Source organism: Neofelis nebulosa, chromosome 13 (genome assembly GCF_028018385.1).
Source record: "Neofelis nebulosa isolate mNeoNeb1 chromosome 13, mNeoNeb1.pri, whole genome shotgun sequence".
Classification (NCBI taxonomy): domain Eukaryota; kingdom Metazoa; phylum Chordata; class Mammalia; order Carnivora; family Felidae; genus Neofelis; species Neofelis nebulosa.
The window spans coordinates 9859370-9880642 of record NC_080794.1 but is presented as its reverse complement, the minus strand read 5'-3'; positions in this window follow the sequence as shown (position 1 = coordinate 9880642).

The window sequence follows — 21273 nt, the reverse complement described above, 5'->3', positions numbered from 1 at the left end:
CTCGAATTGGCTCAACACTCAATAATATCAGAGTGTTGTGTCAGCTGCTGTAGATTTTTCTTGGCTTTTCTGCCGTCCCAATGGCTGTACGTTCATAGGACAAAAAAAGGTGGTGTGAAAATAGAATGTCTCCTTGTACACCTTTTTCTTTATTACTAGAAATAAAATGTTGATCTTACTCTAATGAAACATGTTTTATCTACGTCCTGTGAAATAACTGAGGTGAAAGAATGAGTTAAAGTTGGGTGGTTGCCAGGTGCGGAGGGTGGGGTGGGGGTGGTGGTGAGGGAATTGTATGAAAGTTACCAGAACAAACTTCCAGTTGTAAAGTGAGTGTGACTGTGGGGATGGAACGTACAGCATGGTGACTGTAGCAGTCCTCTATTGTATGTTCGAAAGTTGCTAAAAGAATAAATCTAAATAATTCTCATCACAAGGGGAAAACGGTAATTATGTGAGATAATGGAGGTTAAGTAAACTTATTTGGGAATCACTTCACAATGTTTACATAAATCAAATCATTATTTGTACACCTAAAATGAATACATGTCAAAATATGTCAATTGAGTCTCAAAAAAAAAAAAAACAGGAAAAAAGAGGTAATTCGAGGAGGTAGTCTACATCTGTTGGTGTATATATGGCTCAATAAACTTGGGCTAGTTACTCAGCCTCTCTCTCTCCCTCTCTCTCTCTCCCTCTCTCTCTCTATGTACATATATATTTTTTTTGACGTAGTATTCAAATAGTATGACAAACAGTGCAAATCAACCAGATTTCTCCTAATACTGAAAATGAAGAAACATTTGCAATTGAAATTCTATCTGCAGAATGGTACTCACATGAAGGTTCTAAACAGTAGACATGTTGCATTGATTTAAAAGTGTTTTGCAGGGGGCAGGGGCGGTGCCTGGGTGGCTCAGTTGGTTAAGCATCCAACTCTTACTTTCAGCTCAGGTCAGAGCTGAGCCCTGGCCCACAGGCATGGAGCCTGCTTAAGATTCTCTCTGTCTCTCTGTCTCTGTCTCTGTCTCTCTCTCCCTCCCCCCACTCTTTTTCTCAAAAAAAAAAAAAGTGGTCTGCAATGATAAATGGTCATTTTGGTTTTCTTTATTATCATTACTTAGATCCCCTAGTAAACAGAAAAAATTTCCTGGCATTGGTATTGGGGGTACTGGTATTAGTGAATTTCATCAGCGATTATAAAACCACAGAAGAGCCTCAACAGAATGCATACTTTATTTGAACTCCTAGTGGAATAAATAAATACAAATATATTTGATCAATTCTTTACTAAGGTGTTTTTACATTACTCTGAAATGATACATGGCAAGATCCAACATGCTATCCTGTCTCTGTAATCCATGTGAGAGATGCGGGGTTATCAATTTTCTACAAAGATCAGAATTGGATATGTGGTTCTCCTTGTTTATGCAGACTCTGTCACAGAAAGGAAGTAATACTCATATCATATACCCTGAACAACAGATGGACCGAATATTTGTTGAATAAGGACAGCTGGGTTAACAAATATCTGGGTTCCAGACCCAGCTTTGCCTCTGTGCAAATTCGTAGTTGCTTACACTTTCTGAACCTTAGTTTCTTTATCTGTAAAATGGGAATAATCACAGTAATTCAGTGACACGATACATACAAAATACTTTACGTGGTATTTGCATGTTCTAAGTAATCGGTAATTGTGAACTGTTAATACTATTAATTTATTATTAGTTTTACACATTTTTAAAGCATGTATTTATTTTAAAAAATTGCTTTAGAAGAATCAAAAACAGCTTCCCTAAGAGTCCACATTTCACCTATATAGCAAATTAATGCAAGAAGTCAGTAAAAAAAGAACAATACAAAAATTCTTCCATCTCATTTAACTGATATGATGCCTCTGGAAGAAAGATGTTCTACGTAATCAACTATTACAGAACAATTGATCTGTTAAGGTAGGGCCAGAGAGGGGCTTGCTTCAGTACTTCCTGCTTCACAGCAAAATATAATCTGAAATGGCCTTATTTCCTGTTTTTTTTTTCCTTCTTAGTTTCCTGTTGCCCCTCTACAGTCCATCTCTAACGCCCATAAAAAACTATGTTGTGATTTCTGTCATCATAGATTGGTTTTGCCTGTTCTGAGCTTTATATCGTCTGTACCTTTAGGGTCTGGCTTCTTTCACTCAACATAATAATAACGAATTTCATCGATGCTGTGTGTATCAGTGTAGCTTTTTTGAAAACTTTTTAAAAGATATGTAAAAGTTGCAAGAATCAAGGGATTTCTGCATACCATTCATCCAAGGTGCTAACTGTTAATATTTTACCACATTTGCTTTCTCTTTCCCTTTCTGAGTCATTTGGTGTAAGTTGTAGACTTTATGCCTCATTAACCCTAAATATTTCCTGTGTATTTCCTCAAAACAGCATTCTCTTGCAAAACATTAGTGTAATTATTAAAGTCAGAATATCAACATTGATATAATACTAACATCCAATCTAGACACCTTATTAAAACTCTACCAAATGTCCCAATATTTTCCTATATAGATGGGAAAAAAGTGGTTTTTGGCTCTTTTTGTTTGTCATTTGCTTGTTTGTTTTTGGTTCAGGATCCAATCCAGGATCAAGTATTACATTTACTTTTGAGGTCTCTTTGGGATCTTTTAATTAGGAACAGTTCCTCAGTCTGACATTTTCTTTCATAACCTTGACATTTTTGAAGAGTCGGAGGCATTGTATAATGTCTTTGAATTTGGGTTTGTATGATATTTCCTTATTATTAGATTTGGGCTATGCGTTTTTTGACAGGAATAGCATAGGAGTGATGATGTATCTTTCTCAGTGCATCCTATCAGGAGGCTCATAATGTTGTTTTGACCTATTAGTTGTGATGTTTACATTGGATACCTGGTTAAGATGATGTCTGCCAGTTTTTTTCTTCTGAAAAGTTATTGTTTTTACCTTTGTTATTAAGAAACGCTTTGAGGGGCGCCTGGGTGGCTCAGTCGGTTGAGTATCCGACTTCGACTCAGGTCATGATCTTGCAGTCCGTGAGTTCGAGCCCCGTGTCGGGCTCTGTGCTGACAGCTCGGAGCCTGGAGCCTGCTTCCGATTCTGTGTCTCCCTCTTTCTGACCCTCCCCCGTTCATGCTCTGTCTCTCTCTGTCTCAAAAATAAATAAACATTTTTAAAAAATTTTTTTAAAAAGAAACACTTCGAAGAGAGTTAATTTATTGTATTTGAGTTTTTAATTTTTTTTAAGTAATCCCTATACCCAGCATCAGGCTGGAACTCACAACCTGAGATCGAGTTACATCCTCTACTGACTGAGCCAGGCAGGCACCCCAATTTATTTTTTAAAACTAAATATTCTCATCCCACAAATGTCCAATTTATTAATCCATGTGTCTGTTAATGGGAATTGAATTGCTTCCAGTTTTGAGTTATTACGAATCTGCTACGAGCATTCTTGTGCAATTGTTTCTGTGGACATACATTTCCATTTCTCTGTGTGGATCCTAAGAATCAAATTGTGGGATCATGTGGTAAAAAGTGTACATTCTTTTGAAGAAGGAAAAATGTCTTCCCTCCCTCCTTTCTTTCTTGATTTCTTTCTCTCTTTCCTTTTCTTTTCTTTTCTTTTCTTTTCTTTTCTTTTCTTTTCTTTTCTTTTCTTTTCTTTTCTTTTCTTTTCTTTTCTTTTCTTTTCCTTTTCCTTTTCCTTTTCCTTTTCCTCTCCTCTCCTCTCCTCTCCTCTCCTCTCCTCTCCCCTCCCCTCCCCTCCCCTCCCCTCCCCTCCCCTCCCCTCTCCTCTCCTCTCCTCTTTTCTTTTCTTTTCTTTTCTTTTCTTTTGTTTCTTTCTTCATTTTTTAAGTAAGCTCTATGCCCAATGTGGGGCTTGAACTCATGCCCCTGAGACTGAGTTGCCTGCTGTACTGACAGAACCAGCCAGGTGCCCCTGGTAGATGTGTATTTCATTAACACACACACACACACACACACACACACACACACACACACACACATGAATGGACAGAAGGGTTTCCAAACTGGCTGAACCAGTTAACATTTCCCTCAGCAGTCTAAACATGTTCCTGTTGCTTCACATCTTTGCAATATTTGGCATTGACCTCGTTTTAAATTTTAGCCATTTGAGTGGTTGACAAGGCATCTCATTTTGATTTTAATTTTAATTTCCCTTATGACTAATAATATTGGACATTTTAATGTGCTTACTGGCCACTTATATATCTTCTTTTGTGAAATGTCTTTTGAAATGTTTTGCCCGCTTTACATAAGGGTTATTTTTCTGTTGATTATTGTTTTGTAGGAAATCTTTATACATTCTGGATACAAATTTTTCTTTTATTATTTTTTACAAGTTCTTTGTATATTCTTTGTCATTGATTGTCTATATTTTCTTCCAGCCTGTTGCTTGCCATTTCATTTTTTAAATGGGGTCTTTTGATTAGGAGAAGTTTTGATTTTAATGAAATCAAATTTTCATGAAAGATTTTTCTTTTAACGTTTATTTATTTTTGAGACAGAGAGAGACAGAGCATGAACGGGGGAGGGGCAGAGAGAGAGGGAGACACAGAATCGGAAGCAGGCTCCAGGCTCTGAGCCATCAGCCCAGAGCCCGACGCGGGGCTCGAACTCACGGACCGCGAGATCGTGACCTGAGCTGAAGTCGGACGCTTAACCGATTGAGCCACCCAGGCGCCCCATGAAAGGTATTTTTAACTGATAGTTTTGTCACCCTAAGATGTTTTTTGTGTAACTCAAATTCATGAAGATGTTTTTGCATGTCTTCTAAAAGCTTTATAGTTTTGGCATCTACACTCATTATTATGATCCATGACAGAGTGATTTTTGCATATGGTATGATGCAGAGTTCAATTTAAAATTTTCCCATATGCTGGGGGTGCCTGGGTAGCTCAGTCGGTTGAGCATCCTACTCTTGATTTCTGCTCAGGTTATGATCCCAGGGTCATGGGATTGAGCCCTGCATCCGGCTTTGTGCTGAGCATAGAGCCTGCTTAAGATTCTCTCTCTCTCCCTCTGCCCCCCCCTTCCCCCCACTTGTGAGCTCTCTCTCTCTCTGTAAAATAAAATTTTAAAAATGATAAAGTTCCCCCAAATGTTGATTCAACTGTTTTTGCCCCACTTTTGGGAAGACTTTCTTTTCTCATTTAATTATCTCAGGCGTTGAAAGCTTATTAATTACAAATGTACGGTTCTGTTCCCATACTAAGTCTATTTTGTTAATATATTTGTTTATTCTTACACATTATCAGTTGCCATAATTAGTGTAGATAAATAAAAGGATTTTAATTTGGATTATATAAAACATGAAATTTTTAAGAGATTATTTTGGCTATATTTGGCAATTTTAGCTAATCTTTGGCTGTTTAAGGTTATTTGGTTACTTTCATTTTTATATAAATTTCAGAATCAGCTTTTAAATATCTATTAAAAACCTATCTGGATTTTGAATCAGATATACTAAATTTATACATTAATTTGAAGGGAATTGACTTTTAATAATCTTGAGTTTTTCAGTCAACAGGTATAATATATCCATTAATTTATTTAGGTCTTAAAAATTTTTTTTCTGTACCATTTGGTAGTTTTCAGTGTTGTGTTCTTGAACATCTTTTTTATTTATTTATTTTTAAAATTTTTTTTAATGTTTATTTATTTTTGAGACAGAGAGACAGAGCATGAATGGGGGAGGGGTAGAGAGAGAGGGAGACACAGAATCGGAAGCAGGCTCCAGGCTCTGAGCCATCAGCCCAGAGCCCGACACCGGGCTCGAACTCACGGACCGCGAGATCGTGACCTGAGCTGAAGTCAGACGCTTAACCGACTGAGCCACCCAGGCACCCCTTGAACATCTTTTTTAAATTGAATCTTAAATGTTTTATATATTTTATGCTATTCTAGGTGGATTTGTTTTAAAATCCACTTTTCAGGGCGCCTGGGTGGCTCAGTCAGTTAAGCATCCGACTTAAGCTCAGGTCATGATCTTGCGGTTCAGCTGGAGTCGGGCTCTGTGCTGACAATTCAGAGCCTAGAGCCTGCTTCGGATTCTGTATCTCCCTCTCTCTCTGCCCCTCCTGCTTGTGTTCTGTCTCTCCCCATCTCTCAAAAATGAATAAACGTTTAAAAAAAATAAAAAAATAGAATAAAATCCACTTTTCAACTTTTATTGCTTCTCTATTGAGATACAATTGATTGTTTTGTAAATTGGAGTTGCGTCCTGTAGCAGTTTTCCATTGGGTATGAACTTAGCTATATTTTTTTCCTGGATGCCCTTTCCTGGATGCTGATAAATATCTTACCATTTTTAGTTTGTTATGGAGTTCTTTTTTTTATCTTTAATGAGTATCAAACTCAGTCCCCTGCTTTATCTGATAATCAGTGTTTAATCCTTTATTCAATCATGGTGGTGAAGTAAATGATTGATTTTTCTAATGTTAAACTAAATTTATATTTCTGGAATTAACCTCACTTGGTCATGAAGTGCTTCCTTTTTATATATTGCTTGATTGGGGTTTTTTAGCTAACATTATTTTAAAGGGGTTTTGCTTGTATGTTTCTGAGAGATACTTATGTACTGTTTTTTTTAATGCTACCAAATACTTGTCTTCATTTGGTATCAGGGTAATTCCAGCATCATAAAATGACTTGAGAGGTATTCTCTCTTCATTTCCTGGAAGAGTTTGTGTAAGTCTGTATGTTTGACGGAACCAGTAGGAAAACTATTTGTGCCTCAGGTTTTCTTTGCGATATTAGCTATTCATTTACATTTTTTAACCTAGTATAAGGCTATTTAAATTTCTTAGTTCTTCTTTTTCTGGCTTTACAGTTTACGTTTTTCAAAGAATGTGTCCATTATAGTGTGAAATTTATTGACATAAAGTTGTTTTAGTGTTGACTTTATCTTTTTAATGCTTATACAGTTGAGTCTTGAACAATATAATCCACTTATACATGGATATTTTGTACAGTACATTACTGTGAATCTATTTTCTCTTCCTTATGATTTCCTTAACATTTTTTCCTCTAGCTTACTTTATTGTAAAATACAATGTGTAATATATACAACATACAAAATGTGTGTTAATTGTTTATGTTATCGGTAAGCCTTCTGGTCAACAGTAGGCAATAGTTAAGGTCTGGGGGAGTCAGTTATATGTGGAGTTTTACCTGTGCAGGGGTCAGCGCCTCAACCCCTGCATTATTCAGAGGCCAGCTGTAGTGTATTAGGAGTTGAATTGTGCCCTCCCAGAAGATAATGTTGAAGTCCTGTGAATGTGACCTTATCTAGAAATAGGGTCACTGCAGATATAATTAGTCAGGTTAAGGTGAGTTCATATTGCAGTAAGGTGGCCCTTAATCCAGTATGACTTTGTAAAAAGAAGAGAGAGACACGGAGAGGAGAGCACTCTGTGAGGACATAGAGACACGCAAGGAAAAGATGGCCGTGTGAAGTGGGAGGCACAGACGTCACCCGTGCTTGTACCCGGGGAATATGCTGGGGCCCTCAGAAGCCAGAGACATGCAAAGAAGGAGCCTCCCTAGAGGCTTCTGGTTTTGTAATTCTGTGCTCCAGAGAATAAATTTCTGTTATTTAAGCCACAAAGTATGTGGTCCTTTGTTATTGCAGTCTTAGGCCACGAATATGAAATTATATCCACTCTTCAGTTCAAATACTGGCAATTTCTATCTTGCTTTCTTTTGCAGGCGGAAGACTCTTATGAGAAGTTTATTAGTCTTTTCAGAGAAATTAATTTTGATATTGTTTACTTTTCTACTGTTTTTCTGGTTTTTATTCATTGGAATTTGTTCTCATCCTCAATCTTTTTTTCTTTCTACTTACTTTAGATTCAATTTGCTCTTTATTTTCTAGATTCTTTTTTTTTTTATTAAAGTTTTAAATTTTAATTCCAGTGTAGTTAACATAGAGTGTTATATTAGTTTCAGGTGTGCAATATAGTGATTCAACAATTTCATACATTACTCAGTGCTCATCTCGATGAGCGTCCTCTTAATCCCTTTCACCTACTTCACCCACCCCCCCCCCCACCCATCCCCCCTCCCCTCTGGTAACCATCTGTTTGTTCTCTGTTTTTTGTCTGTCTCTTTTTTCCTTTGCTTGTTTATTATGGTCTTTTTCTGACAGACTTACTTCACTTAGCATTATACTCTCTAGCTCCATCCATGTTGTTACAAATGGCAAGATTTCATTCTTTTTATATAGAATAATATTCTATTATGTGTTTGTGTATAACATATATATTATATATATTATTATAATATAGTAATATTTATTATACAATTTATTACTTATTATTTATTACGTATTTATTTACTTTTTTTATTACTTATATATTATATAAGTAACTATTTATTTATTATTTATTATATATTTATTACTTATTTTTCTTATGGTTCTGGAAGTCAGGAGTTTAGAAAGGAGTGTCAGCAGGACTATATTCTACTAAGGGGTCCGGGGGAGAGCCTGTTGTCTGTACCTTTTCCAGTTTCTCAGGGCCATCTGCACTCCTGGGTGCCAGAATGCTTCCTCTAACTTGCAAGTGCCTCACTCCAGACCCGGACTCCATTTTTGCATCTCTTGTTCTGACTCTGGCCCTCTTGCCTCCCTCCTAGAAGGTTCCCTATGATTACTTTGGTCCATGTGATAATCTAGGGTAATGTTTCTATCTCAAGAATCTACCAACCCTTAATTTAATCACATCTGCAAAGTTCTTTTCCGTTTACAACAATGTTTTTATGGATTGCAGGGATTACAATGTGGACTTTTTGGGGAGGCCATTATTCTGTTAACTATATTGAATATAAACATTATATATATTAATATATATTATTTTATTATTTATTATATTTTATTAATATATTTTATTTATTATATATATTAATTTATTTATATATTAATATATATTAATTTATTTACTTATTTGTTTATTTGGTTGTTTATTCTTAAAGCTTATTCAATTCTGTAGCCTTCATGGGTTTGTGCAGAAGGCATGAAGAGGCTATAGGATGACCTGGTCTGGAAAGAAGAATATACAAGGAAAGTTATCTGGGCTGGTGTTCAGGGAGAGTATACCTTAAAGTTGACCTTTAAAGAGGGTAAGCATCAGTACCAATTGCAAAACTTTTAAGTGGATGATTTGGGTTCCAAGACAGCCCATCTGGTTATCTGATGAGGGAAAAGAGTTGAGGTACTTGGTTTTAATTCACCATCAGGTGCAACAGATAGAGACCCATGGCAAGAAATGGCAATGTGTCATCTCACGGGACCAGTCCCATTGGGGATTCATTACGCAGATAGGGAGTCAGAACAGCAGTATAATTTGGAAGTTTTGACATTGAATCCAGAGGGGAAGCATATGAATTCATACCAGGTTTGGGGGAGGATGACTCTGTGGATTTCATTTGAAGGTGAGACTTAGTATGAATTCAATGAAGTCACAGAATTGCTTCTTAACTGCTTGAGGATTAGCATGGGCTGTGTTTCCTGGCTTCAGGTTTTCAGTAATCACAAATGTGCAGTCCTGGGACAGTGAGAATTTAATAATCAACAAATATAACCAGTATTAACCAACTTCTGTTTGTTGCGTAATGGACAGCAACGGATGAAGCTCTGGGCAAAGCTTTACATGGTATAAATGGTTAACAATATTCATGTTGTGAAGATTAAGCATAGACCCCACGCACTGCTTGTTTTCAGCCTAATCCTTAAACATAGTAGGGGCTCATAGTGCACTATCAGTATTGGTCTTATTATTAGCTTTCTGTGTCATGTGACACCTCTTTCCTGCCTTATCTCCTACCTGAGCCAACATAACACATGTTTCAGCCAGACCAGCCACCCCCTGATCCTCAGATTGGGCTTTTCACCATCTTGTGTTGGCACAGGCTGGAACTTCCATTGCCTTGCAAACTCTTTTCATCTTCAAATCTACTCTGTGTACCTGTTTCTCCGACTTTCTTAGGTAAGGTTTGCCCTTCTCTTTCCCCACAGACTCTTCTATGTCCCATAGAACCCTCGTCACATTGACTATAATTGTCTGTGTCTTTGCCACTAGACAAAAAGGCCATTCACCAACCATATGTGTTCCCCAGGAGCTAGAATCTAATAGTGGTGCTTAGCACCTGCTTGGTGACTATTTATTTATTTATTTATTTATGTTTCATTTATTTTGGTTTCTAAGGAATCTCTACACCCAACGTGAGGTTCGAACTCACAACCTTGAGATCAAGAGTCCCATACTGTACTGACTGAGCAAGCCAGGAGCCCTTGGTGGTACTTAAAAAAAATTTTTTTTTTAACATTTATTTATTTTTGAGACAGAGAGAGACAGAGCATGAACAGGGGAGGGGCAGAGAGAGAGGGAGACACAGAATCTGAAACAGGCTCCAGGCTCTGAGCTGTCAGCACAGAGCCCGACGTGGGGCTCGAACTCACGGACCGTGAGATCATGACCTGAGCCAAAGTCGGATGCTCAACCGACCAAGCCACCCAGGCGCCCCCCTTGGTGGTACTTAAAAAAAATTTTTTTTAATGTTTATTTTTGAGAAAGTGACAGAGCATGATAGGGAAGGGGCAGAGAGAGAGGGAGACACAGAACTTGAAACACGCTCCAGGCTCTAAGCTGTCAGCACAGAGCCTGATGTGGGACTTGAGCCCATGAGCCTCGAGATCCTGACTTAAGCTGAAGTTGGATGTTTTCCCGACTGAGCCCCCCAGGCCTCCATTACATTTAAGCAGTTCTTATATGCTACATGACAAATCTTTGATGCAGTATTTCATTATCTAGTAGCAATAGTAGTAATTGCATTAGTTTTAATGTAATTAATATATTAGCAAAGTAGTTAAAAAAAAATTTAAGAGCCTCTACCAAGTTTCAGTGTTAAGTGCCACTGATACAGAAATGTTGATCAGAGACAAACTAAAATACACTGCTTATATACTTAAGCCATTTACAATTGAACTGGTGACTCCTGGGGAGTAATTAGCAGGTTGTGTTGTAATTTGCTCCAGCTGGCCATTCTGCTAGCCTTTCTCCATCCACCACCTTACCTTGAACCCAATAGCACTTTCTCACAAGAAATATTCCCAGTGCTCAAGGTCGGGTCCAAGTGGCTCCCCACTGTGAACTCCCAGGATGATCCGGCCCCCATCTCTGTGATTGTAATCAGCACATTGTGTTATAATTGTCTGCTTCAGTCATCCATTCAGTTGTAAATGCCTTAAAGCATAAGCAGTGTGTTTAATTCCTTTTCTTAATCATTTGTTGTTGTTGTGTTTAAGAAGTAAGTACACTCCCTATCATGCCTGGTAACCACACTAAAAGTGCATGGTTTCTTGGGAGACAGCATGCAGCAGGGAATAAAAGACAGAATTCTGAAGGAATACTCCACACTGGCATACGGAAGCCTATGGTTCAAACCAAATATGAATGAGGCAAAATTAACTTTTTATTTATTTTTATTTTTGTTTTTTTAGTTTATTACAACAAGAGATAAAAAGACAATTTAGCTGGGGAAAGAGAGAAGCAGTAGAGAGGAAAGTTGAAGACTGGACTTTTCTTGGTCCCTTTGGTGGAGGCTGTGTACTTAACCTGTCTCTGCTTGAAAATGGGGGCCACTAGGGTCATTGCTGGACCTTGGGGAGGCCATTCTGGGCACAGGGGACTAGAGTTTAGGGATGTCTGCTTTGCAGTGAAACATGCCTAGAGACAAGTGCAGTGATTTGGCAGTGTGGGTAGTAGAGTTTGGGGAGCGACAGAACTTGGTAGGAGAGGGCAAGGATGAGCCCCAAATTCCCTCAAAGCTGAGTTTGATTCACCAGTTGCCAATAGGCCTAGAGTCGCCTATGAAAAAATCTGGAAGGGCGAGCCATTTCCCCAGCATCACACGGGGCCACCCATGGCATTAAGAGAGCTCTGTCACCAGAGGGTCTGCCTGGAACCCCCTCTACCGTGGATTTTGAGGGGGGCAGCCATGCTTCCCTGCACTGGAGTCCTGCGGGGGACCCACACACATGGAATGCTTCATATGCTGAGCCCAGCTTCAGATACTGTCCAGGCTGAAACAGACAGTTCCAGGGATGGATTGAGGTTTGACAGCAGCAGTAGAAGGCAAAGGACCACCCAGACCAGACATGTGGTGTCTCTCCTGAGGGACAATCCCATCAGCCCACTCCCCTTTTCCCACCTGCAGCTCTAACAGAGAGGCACCAGCAGCTGAAGAGAAGGAAGTAAGAGCGGGAGGTGAAGGCCACAAGACAGGGGGAAGTAAGGCGCTGTGGATAGTGATGGAAATAATAATACTTGAATTTGACTGAATATTTACCCAAAGGAAGTGAAGTTTTAAACTAAAAGAAAAAAGAATACCTGGAAATGTCATGATTTTGTTAACCCTTGGCCACTGAGAAAGAATGAGGCCTTGAGAAAGGAAACCCGTTTTATATCAAAACAAAGAGATTTTTTTCCCCCTGCAAACATTTGATTTTGCTGTCGAATTCGTACCTGTAAAGAACCTCAGTCATGCACTCCTTTGATACTCAAGGAACTTTCCCAGGGAATCAACAAGCTTTCCCTCTTGTGACTTGTAACATGAATAGCGATCAATGAATACTATAATCATGGTCTATTATATTATTTTAACTTGACAGTAACTGAAATGGGAAGGATAGAATTAATATTTTTTAGTTTGAATAAACAGCCTTAGACAAGTTGTGACTTCTGACATACAGGTCGATGATTATTCTGCTGGCCCAAGCTGCTTACTAAAGATCAGTGATAAGAATTCTCCAGGCTAGGGCGCCTGGGTGGCTCAGTCGGTTGAGCATCTGACTTTTGGCTCAGGTCATGATCTCATAGTTTGGGAGTTTGAGTCCCACACTGGGCTCTGCTGACAGCTAGCAGCCTGCTTGCTGATTGGGATTCTCTCTCTCTCTCTCTCTCTCTTTCTCTCTTTCTCTTTCTCTCTCCCCCCCCAACTGCCCCTCCCCCATTTATGTGTGTGCTTTCTCTTTGTCTCTCAAAAATAAATAATAAACTTAAAAAACAAAAAGAATTCTCAAGGCTTCATCCAGGAACTCTCTGCATCAGAACCAATTGGGATATTTGTTAAAAGTGGAGATTCTTGGCCACACATCTGATCTAAGGAATCGAAATATATAGGAGTGAAGCCTAGGAAAACAGCATCTTAACTATTGCCCAGATTATTTGATGCTTGCTAAAATTTGAGCACTACTGAAGACCACATCGCTTCTCTAACTGATGTGTCACCTTGAAATGACATTAGGGTTTGGTTTTGAATAGGGCTGAAAATACATCATATTCTGTTTTTGACCTTTGTAATTAGGATGCGTTTAAAAACCCTTTCCTTTTACCTCTAAAACATGCATGTTAAAATAAAATTAAAGTCCAAGACCTCAGACACAGGAAATTGTGATTAAATCGTTCATGCTCTGAAATGCTGTAGGTGACAACTTTGATCTATGCACGCAGAAGTCGCTGTGAAGCAGAATGTGCAGATGACTTTTCCTCTACTTGCTGGGTCATTAGTTTTCCTGTTGGTTATTCTCAGCTTCTGTTCGTCCTTAGCATCAGACGTTTAAGCCGTTCGGTATCTGGCAGGAAATAACTTTGTACTTTCTTCATGTACACTTCTAGTAACCCCTGCTATTTATTCACATATGTGATAAGTGGTTCCCTGGAGTCCTGTCCTGTTTCACTTTTGGTTTTATGAATGTTTCTTCATTTGCAAGTTAAAAAACACTGCAAATATCTTGAGACAATAAAAGAACGGGGAGGCTTATGATATGAGAGCCTGTGTGTACATGAATTAAACACACACACACACACACACACGCACACACACGCACACACGGGGATTCTCAGACCTATGCACAGTCGGCCATGCATCTGGGCTTCAGAACAGGTTGGAAGTAGGAACTGAACATGGCAAGGGGCTGACTTTCTTAGGCTCTTTCTTTTTGGAGGCACGCGGTCTCTTTACTGTTCCTTCTCTTTGGACATCATTTATATTCTTTCTATTTTGTGGATGATGGACATGCAAGACTTGCTATGATTGAATCTTGGTCCTCCTTTGAGCCCTTCTCTTACATCATTTTTTTTTTTTTTTTTTTTTTTTTGGTTTCATCAAAATAGGTAGCTTCCTAGTGACTTATGACAGCCTGTGTTTTCCTTACTCTGGTCCCTCTCTTTGCTTTGGATTCTTAGCCTTTAATCTCCCATGTGGAAGGCCTAAACGTCCTCTCCCTCAAATACCATATCCTTGGGGAATCTTCTTCAGATCTACTATCTAGGAGATACCTTTTCCTCCTCTCGGAAGAGGGTATGTTATTTTTCGGGTCAGAAGCAAAGTGTTTGTGTCTCTAGTTTATTTTCCGTGATAGATGACATGTTCACTGAGGTTATATACTTTGTGCACTTCAGCGTCCCTGGTCGGTCCTGTATATACAGTAGCTACCCAGTAAATATTTGAAAATGAACAACAGGGAAAAAGACCAACTGTGCTTAAAAAAAACAACACCAGGGGCGCCTGGGTGGCGCAGTCGGTTAAGCGTCCGACTTCAGCCAGGTCACGATCTCGCGGTCCGTGAGTTCGAGCCCCGCGTCAGGCTCTGGGCTGATGGCTCGGAGCCTGGAGCCTGTTTCCGATTCTGTGTCTCCCTCTCTCTCTGCCCCTCCCCCGTTCATGCTCTGTCTCTCTCTGTCCCAAAAAAAATAAATTAAAAAAAAAACGTTGAAAAAAAAATTAAAAAAAAACAACACCAACACAAATGTGCCGTTCATCATACATCCAAGATGCACCATGCAGCTTCATGTTCACTTTTGTCACATTGTCACATGATGCTTTTCAGTGTAAAGGCTAGGAAAGGAAAGGGTAATTGTCAAATAGTTACAGTTAGATTACCAATGCGCTCTGGAGAGTACTTTTAATAAGATAGTACACAGCACTGAAACGCCTCGTGGAGTAGAAAATCGTTAGGGCGAGTAGTCAGTACTCTTGTATAGCAGCTGTTTTTCAAAGTTACATAGTCTGTTTTACAAAAGGAATTATTTAAATATAAGAAAAAGCTTTTGCTTGTAGAAATCAGTAACTAAAAAAAGATTATTCTCAAAAACATCCTTCCTTTTGCCGCTCTTAGGGGAAAAAAAAAAGACAACTTAAAATAAATAAAATGTCATCCAGCTTCCCCTCAAACATGCATAGCAGTTAAAAAAAAAAAATCGAAGAACAAATGTGGATGGAGCCAGAGCCAAATTGAACCAAATGCAAATGGGAATGCTTTCCTAATACCCTTCCTGATAATCCCTCCAGAATGGCCTCCCGGTGAACTTGTTGACATATCATTTTGTTACCAGGGCCTAGTATTTCGTTACTAGGGCCAATATAGGTGCCAACTGTGAAATGTCACTATGTAAGAAGTGAGAGAATAAGAGAGAGAAAGAGGAGAGAGCGAGCGAGAGAGAGAGAGAGAGAGAGAGAAGGAGAAGGAGGGAGAGGTGGGCATGTGCCGACACACACACATGCACACCGGCAGACTTTAGAGGAGAGCCGATAAAAACTGCCAGATCAGTGGCATCTAATTGAATGTAACTGCTCTTATGGTATTGGTAACGGAGCCACAAAGTAGGTCATACAACCCATTTGACTTCTTTCCTGGGATCAATCAGCCTGAAGCTTTTGCATTCCTTGAACAAAAAGGGAGGAAAATGATCAAGGCAGACATCTGAACAAACACACGCTGTTTATATAGCGCAGGGTGGCTTCTAGAACTGATCCTTACCTGATTTGGCATATCAGTTATTTGTACCCTACTGCCTCTTACGTAAACTCAAAGCTGTGCCTTGCCTTGCTGATTTCCTCTGATAACGTCTCACTGCCTGCCTTTAGCACCAGTTTGCACAACCTTGGGTAATTCATTCGCCTAGGGTCCGTATCTGACCGAGTGTACATCAGACACAGTGAATTACAACACAAAGTCCTCAAATATGGTTTTATGTGTTCCAAAATACAAGTGAAGGACCAGTGGTAATTTAGAGCAATCAATCAAAGATTAAAAAAACCTGATCTATAACAAATGCAGACATAAGTAATTTGGTATATTTCCATGTATACTGTAACTTATAATGTATCTAAAAATTAAAGCAGGGATAATTCTTACAAATCAAAACAAAAAAACACTCAGGTAATACTAAACCACTCTCTTAACTGCACACTTCAGATTTTCTTTCACGAAAGCAGATTGGTTGCCAATAGAGAGATTCATTTGGGTCACAGAATGTACGAAAAAAGCCTTCGGCAGCATTATAAATAATAATTACCATCACTGATAGCACACAAAATGTATTACTATAGATTCGGTTATAATAAAGAGAGTCAGAAATTTTAGTAGGAGGGAAACCTTGACATTCTATATCAACAAGCACATTGTATAGAAAACACAGTCATTGGACAGAGTCTGGATTAATATCCGGATACTAGTTCCCTTTATATCACTGTCCTGTTTAGATTTCTGTTTTACTTTAATATAAAAGCTGCAGCTTTGATAACAGAAATAAAGTAACTCATGGTGAAATGCATTGATGATGTTTGACTTGCTTTGCAGTGCAAATAAATGTGTATATGTGAAAGCACGCTAGTTCTCACACTGTAGATGTGTAATAAAAGTTTGTTGAATGAATATGATAAATCAGTATATCTCAAACTATAATTCAGTTATAACTTTCAGAACACAAATGACCAATTCCTCACAGGGAAGTCAGCCTTTCAGCGGAAATTATTTTATTGGAAGATGGATTTAAAGCACTATAGCTATAGAGTCAGTATTTCATGAATGCCTGCAGTTCTAGAAATACGGTCATTGTTGATTTAGTGCAGCTCAGATTATTTATATTTAAAATTACACCTATTTTTTTTCTCTGTACATAGTATTAGAGAGGCAAATTGAGGAAATCACACTTTAGTAAAAAACTATAAAAATAAATTATGAGTGGAGAGTGTTTGTGTTTTTAGTTTGTTGAATGTAATTTTACTAATAGTATACTTAAAATTATTCAGTGTGGGGTTACATGGGTGGCTCAGTCAGTTAAGCATCTGACTCTTGGTTTTGGCTCAAATCATGATCTCACGGTTTGTGGGGTCGGGCCCCATGTCGGGCTCTGTGCTGACAGTGTAGAGCCTGCTTGGGATTCTCTCTCTCCCTCTCTCTCTCTGCCCCTTTCTGCTCTCTTTCTCTCTCTCTATCTCTCAAATAAATAAGTAAACTTAAAATACATTCAATGTCTAAGCACAGGGATGACACTATTTTGGACTTATGTTTAAAAATTTTTTAACTTTTGTGATTTAATCCACAGCTAAGCCTATTGCATAGTGACTCTTTGGGATTTTAGAAGGCCATTTTATTCCCCCACGTTTCTCACATATATGAGAATTTCTCATCATCAGAGTGCATCGTTCCCCACTTCCATTCCCGTCCTCATCAAGTGGCATTGTAGTAGGTGGCTCTTCCCACTCGAGCGGTTCCTACTTCACACACTTGTGTCTCCTAACAAAGCCTTCTTGACTTTTGTCCTGTGACTTTTCACCTCCCATTGATAGGTCTGGCCTTAGCTGTCAACTCAGGTCATTTCTCTACTCATGTTCTTTACATCATGGCCAGGACTCATTGATAAGGTTGAGTGAAGCAAGCATGCAATTATTTGGGTAATTGAAGCTACCACCATGCTTTGTCTCTATTACCTGGACAATTGACTTGCTAAGAGGTCAGTAGTGAAGAGATTATTAACTTGCAATTATTCAGGCAATTCAAGTCAAAGTAATGTTTTTGCTTGAATTATCCAGATAATTGCTTCAAATCTATATTTTGCTTTGCTGATTGAGAGCTAACCTTGGGAAGCATGGCTTAGCAGCAAGTAGCCTCAGAGATTCCAGTTCAAACTTTCATCCCTGGGACTTCTATTGGTAGCTGATTTCATTATATTTTTATAAGGTGAATACAACATCTAAGTTCATAGATAAGGAACAGGTAGTTAAAGTGCCTTGTGTGACTTATGGATAAACATGAAATTGCATGAACCTCATAGACGATTAACAGAACTCTGCCACTTAACCTATAGTCGCCCTTCCTGTCAAAAGCGAAAGAAGGGGCACCTGGGTGGCTCAGTCGGTTGAGCGTCCGACTTCGGCTCAGGTCACGATCTCGCGGTCCGCGAGTTCGAGCCCCGCGTCGGGCTCTGGGCTGATGGCTCAGAGCCTGGAGCTTGCTTCCGATTCTGTGTCTCCCTCTCTCTCTGCCCCTCCCCCGTTAATGCTGTGTCTCTCTCTGTCTCAAAAATAAATAAACGTTAAAAAAAAAAAGCGAAAGAAGACTATGGATGATGTTCCATAGTTCTTAGTCCACTATGTAGTTCTTAGTCCATAGTTAGGCAGATTATGTCATGGTTTTCTTGGGATCAAGGAAATGTGGTCTACCTCAGTGCCTAAAGAAACTCGGGATTTATTTTTAAGACACACAAAGGCTGGAGCTGAATTGGGAAGGTGGTCTCTTCTCTATGTCCCTCCTAGGACTCTCCTGGAAGATCGCCAGGGAATCTCGGCATCGCTCAGCACATTTGCTTGTCATCCTACTCTTTGTCTTTTGCTTGCAAAACACCTAGAATGGCTGTTTTGCTTTCAGTTTCTTAAAATCATCCAGCTCTGTTCATTATTTCCATCTCAAACTTTCCTATCTCTAAACTCTCAAGAGATGAATATGATTGGTTCTGTCCAGTGTTCCAAGGAGGTGGTGTCTGTGGGCTGACCGTGAATCTATTGACCACGGGTAAGCCAGTAGGCTGGGGCAGGCCATTGGGTTCATGCAGAACAGAACTTTGCTCTGGAGGCTCACCTGCAGGGATGTAGACACGGTTTCCCCCGGGAATGTGTGCAGTGGGTCAGGTAGCGACTCACTTCTGTAATGCTAAACGTACGCCTGAGCAGTATGGTTGATAAACTGCAGGATTCAGTTAGTCTTCTTCTTCAAATGATGGTAATATATAAAAATCACAAATATCAAACGCATACTGTCTTGATTAAAAAGTAGGGCTCTGGAGACTAATAAGCGTTAAATGCAAGCATCTATCTAGTGTCCATTATACTCCAGGCCCTGGTGCTTGGAACACAGTAGTAAGACAGATGGCATGTCCCATGCCACTTAATTTGTAACAGGGGGAGACGTACTACAGGCAAATACACAAGTTCTACAAAAGGCAGGGTCTGCAATGATAATTGCAATGAAGAAAAATAAAGCTTGGTAACGGAACAGAGAATGCTTAAAGTTAATATTTAGATGAGATGGCAGAGAAGACTTTTCTGAAGGGGTGACATTTGAACGGAAACAGGAAGGAAACACGTGACTGTTTAGGGGATGGGTGGGCCAAATAGGAGGAAGAGGAAGTGCAAAAGCTCCCCCCGCCCCACAGTGGGAATGTGTTGTCTGGTGTTTTCCAGGAATATATGAGGGAGGCCACTGCGGCTGGAGAGCAGGGAGCTAAGGGGAAATAGTCATAGAAGAGGTGAGGTAAGGGAGGAAGGTAAGGGCTGAGATCATGTCATTCTTTAGGTCATGGGATGGAGTTTGGAATTTATTCTAAGTGAAACTGCAGGCCTTTGAGCAAGAGAGTAGCACTAACTTTTTTATATTTTAGGAGAGTAATTTTCTCTACTGTTTGGATTATAGACGGTGGAGAGTGAGAGAAAGCATGGCGGCCATTTAAGAGGCGTTGGAATTTGTCAGTGTGACTAGCACTGTAGCGTAGGAATGGTGAGAAAAGATACATTCAGTTTTAGGAAATATTTTGATAGGTAAGCTGATAGAATTTGCTGATGGTTTGATTTGGGTTGTAAGTGAAGCAAAGGAGTTGAAAATGATTCCAAGCATGTTCACCTAACCGAAGAGTGACGTTTCCTGAGATGAAGAAGACTTGAGGCAGCAAGGACTTGCGTGCAGGGGGGCAGAAGTTCATTCTTGGACACATTAACTTAGAACCTTGACTTATATTAGCCATGCAAATGTGGATGCTGAAGAATTCGTTGTCTAATTCTAGAGTTGAAAGATTAGACTGGAGAATAGATGAAAAGCTATCTTTAAAGTGAAGCAAAGATCACCTCTTTGAGATGGTTGTGTGAAAAGAGCTACCTCTTACTCAGTTCCTAGATTGCCTTACCTCTTTTTCTTAGGTCTATATACAGAAAAATTTCCAACTTCGTCATCATCACAAATACTGACCCTAATTGTGATCCTTTAGTTACTGTCTAATTCTTTGCACTTTATCATTACAGTTCCCTGCTTATAATTACTCCTGCCATTTTTAATTTTGCCAATGCTCTTTGCCTTATGTTGTCTTCCCCACCAAATTATGAAGTTCTACTTCTCACCTTTTGAAGAAATTACTTTAATACTCACTTTCCACATTAGTTTTATGAGGCTCTGGCTCACCCTTTATTCTGTACCCACATTCCACTGTGTTCCATTTGTAGCATATTGATTTTATATTCGATTCAATAAATACTGTTGAAGAATTATATGCTAAGAATTGTGATCTTATGCTTTATAAATGTTCCGATTCTTTTTAATACCTATTACAATGTTTAGAGCAGCATCTTATAAATAATAATGTTGATGTTTGTAATCATAATAATCTATAATGTATAAGCAGTGCTTTACTTTTTAAAAAAATTAATTTATTTAAGTTCTAGTACTTAACATAGGCAATCATAGTACAATATTGATTTCAGGAGTAGAATTCAGTGATTCATCACTTACATACAACACACCCAGTGCTCATCCCAACAAGCTCCCTCCTAATACCCATCACCCATCACACACCCACGTCCCTCCATCAACCCTCAGTTTGTTCTGCTTCATTAAGAATCTCTTGTGGTTTGGGGCACCTGGGTGGCTCAGCCAGTTATGTGTCTGACTTGATTTCCTCTTGGTCATTGTCTCATGGTTCGTGGGTTCGAGCCCCATGTTGGGCTCTGTGCTGACAGTTCAGAGCCTGGAGCCGGCTTTGGATTCTGTGCCTCCCTCTCTCTCTGCCCCTACCCTGCTTGTGCTCTTTCTCTCTCTCAAAAATAAGTAAATAAACATTAAAAAAAATCTCCTGTGGTTTGTTTCCCCTCTCTTCTCTTTTTTTGTTGCCCCCTTCCCGTATGTTCA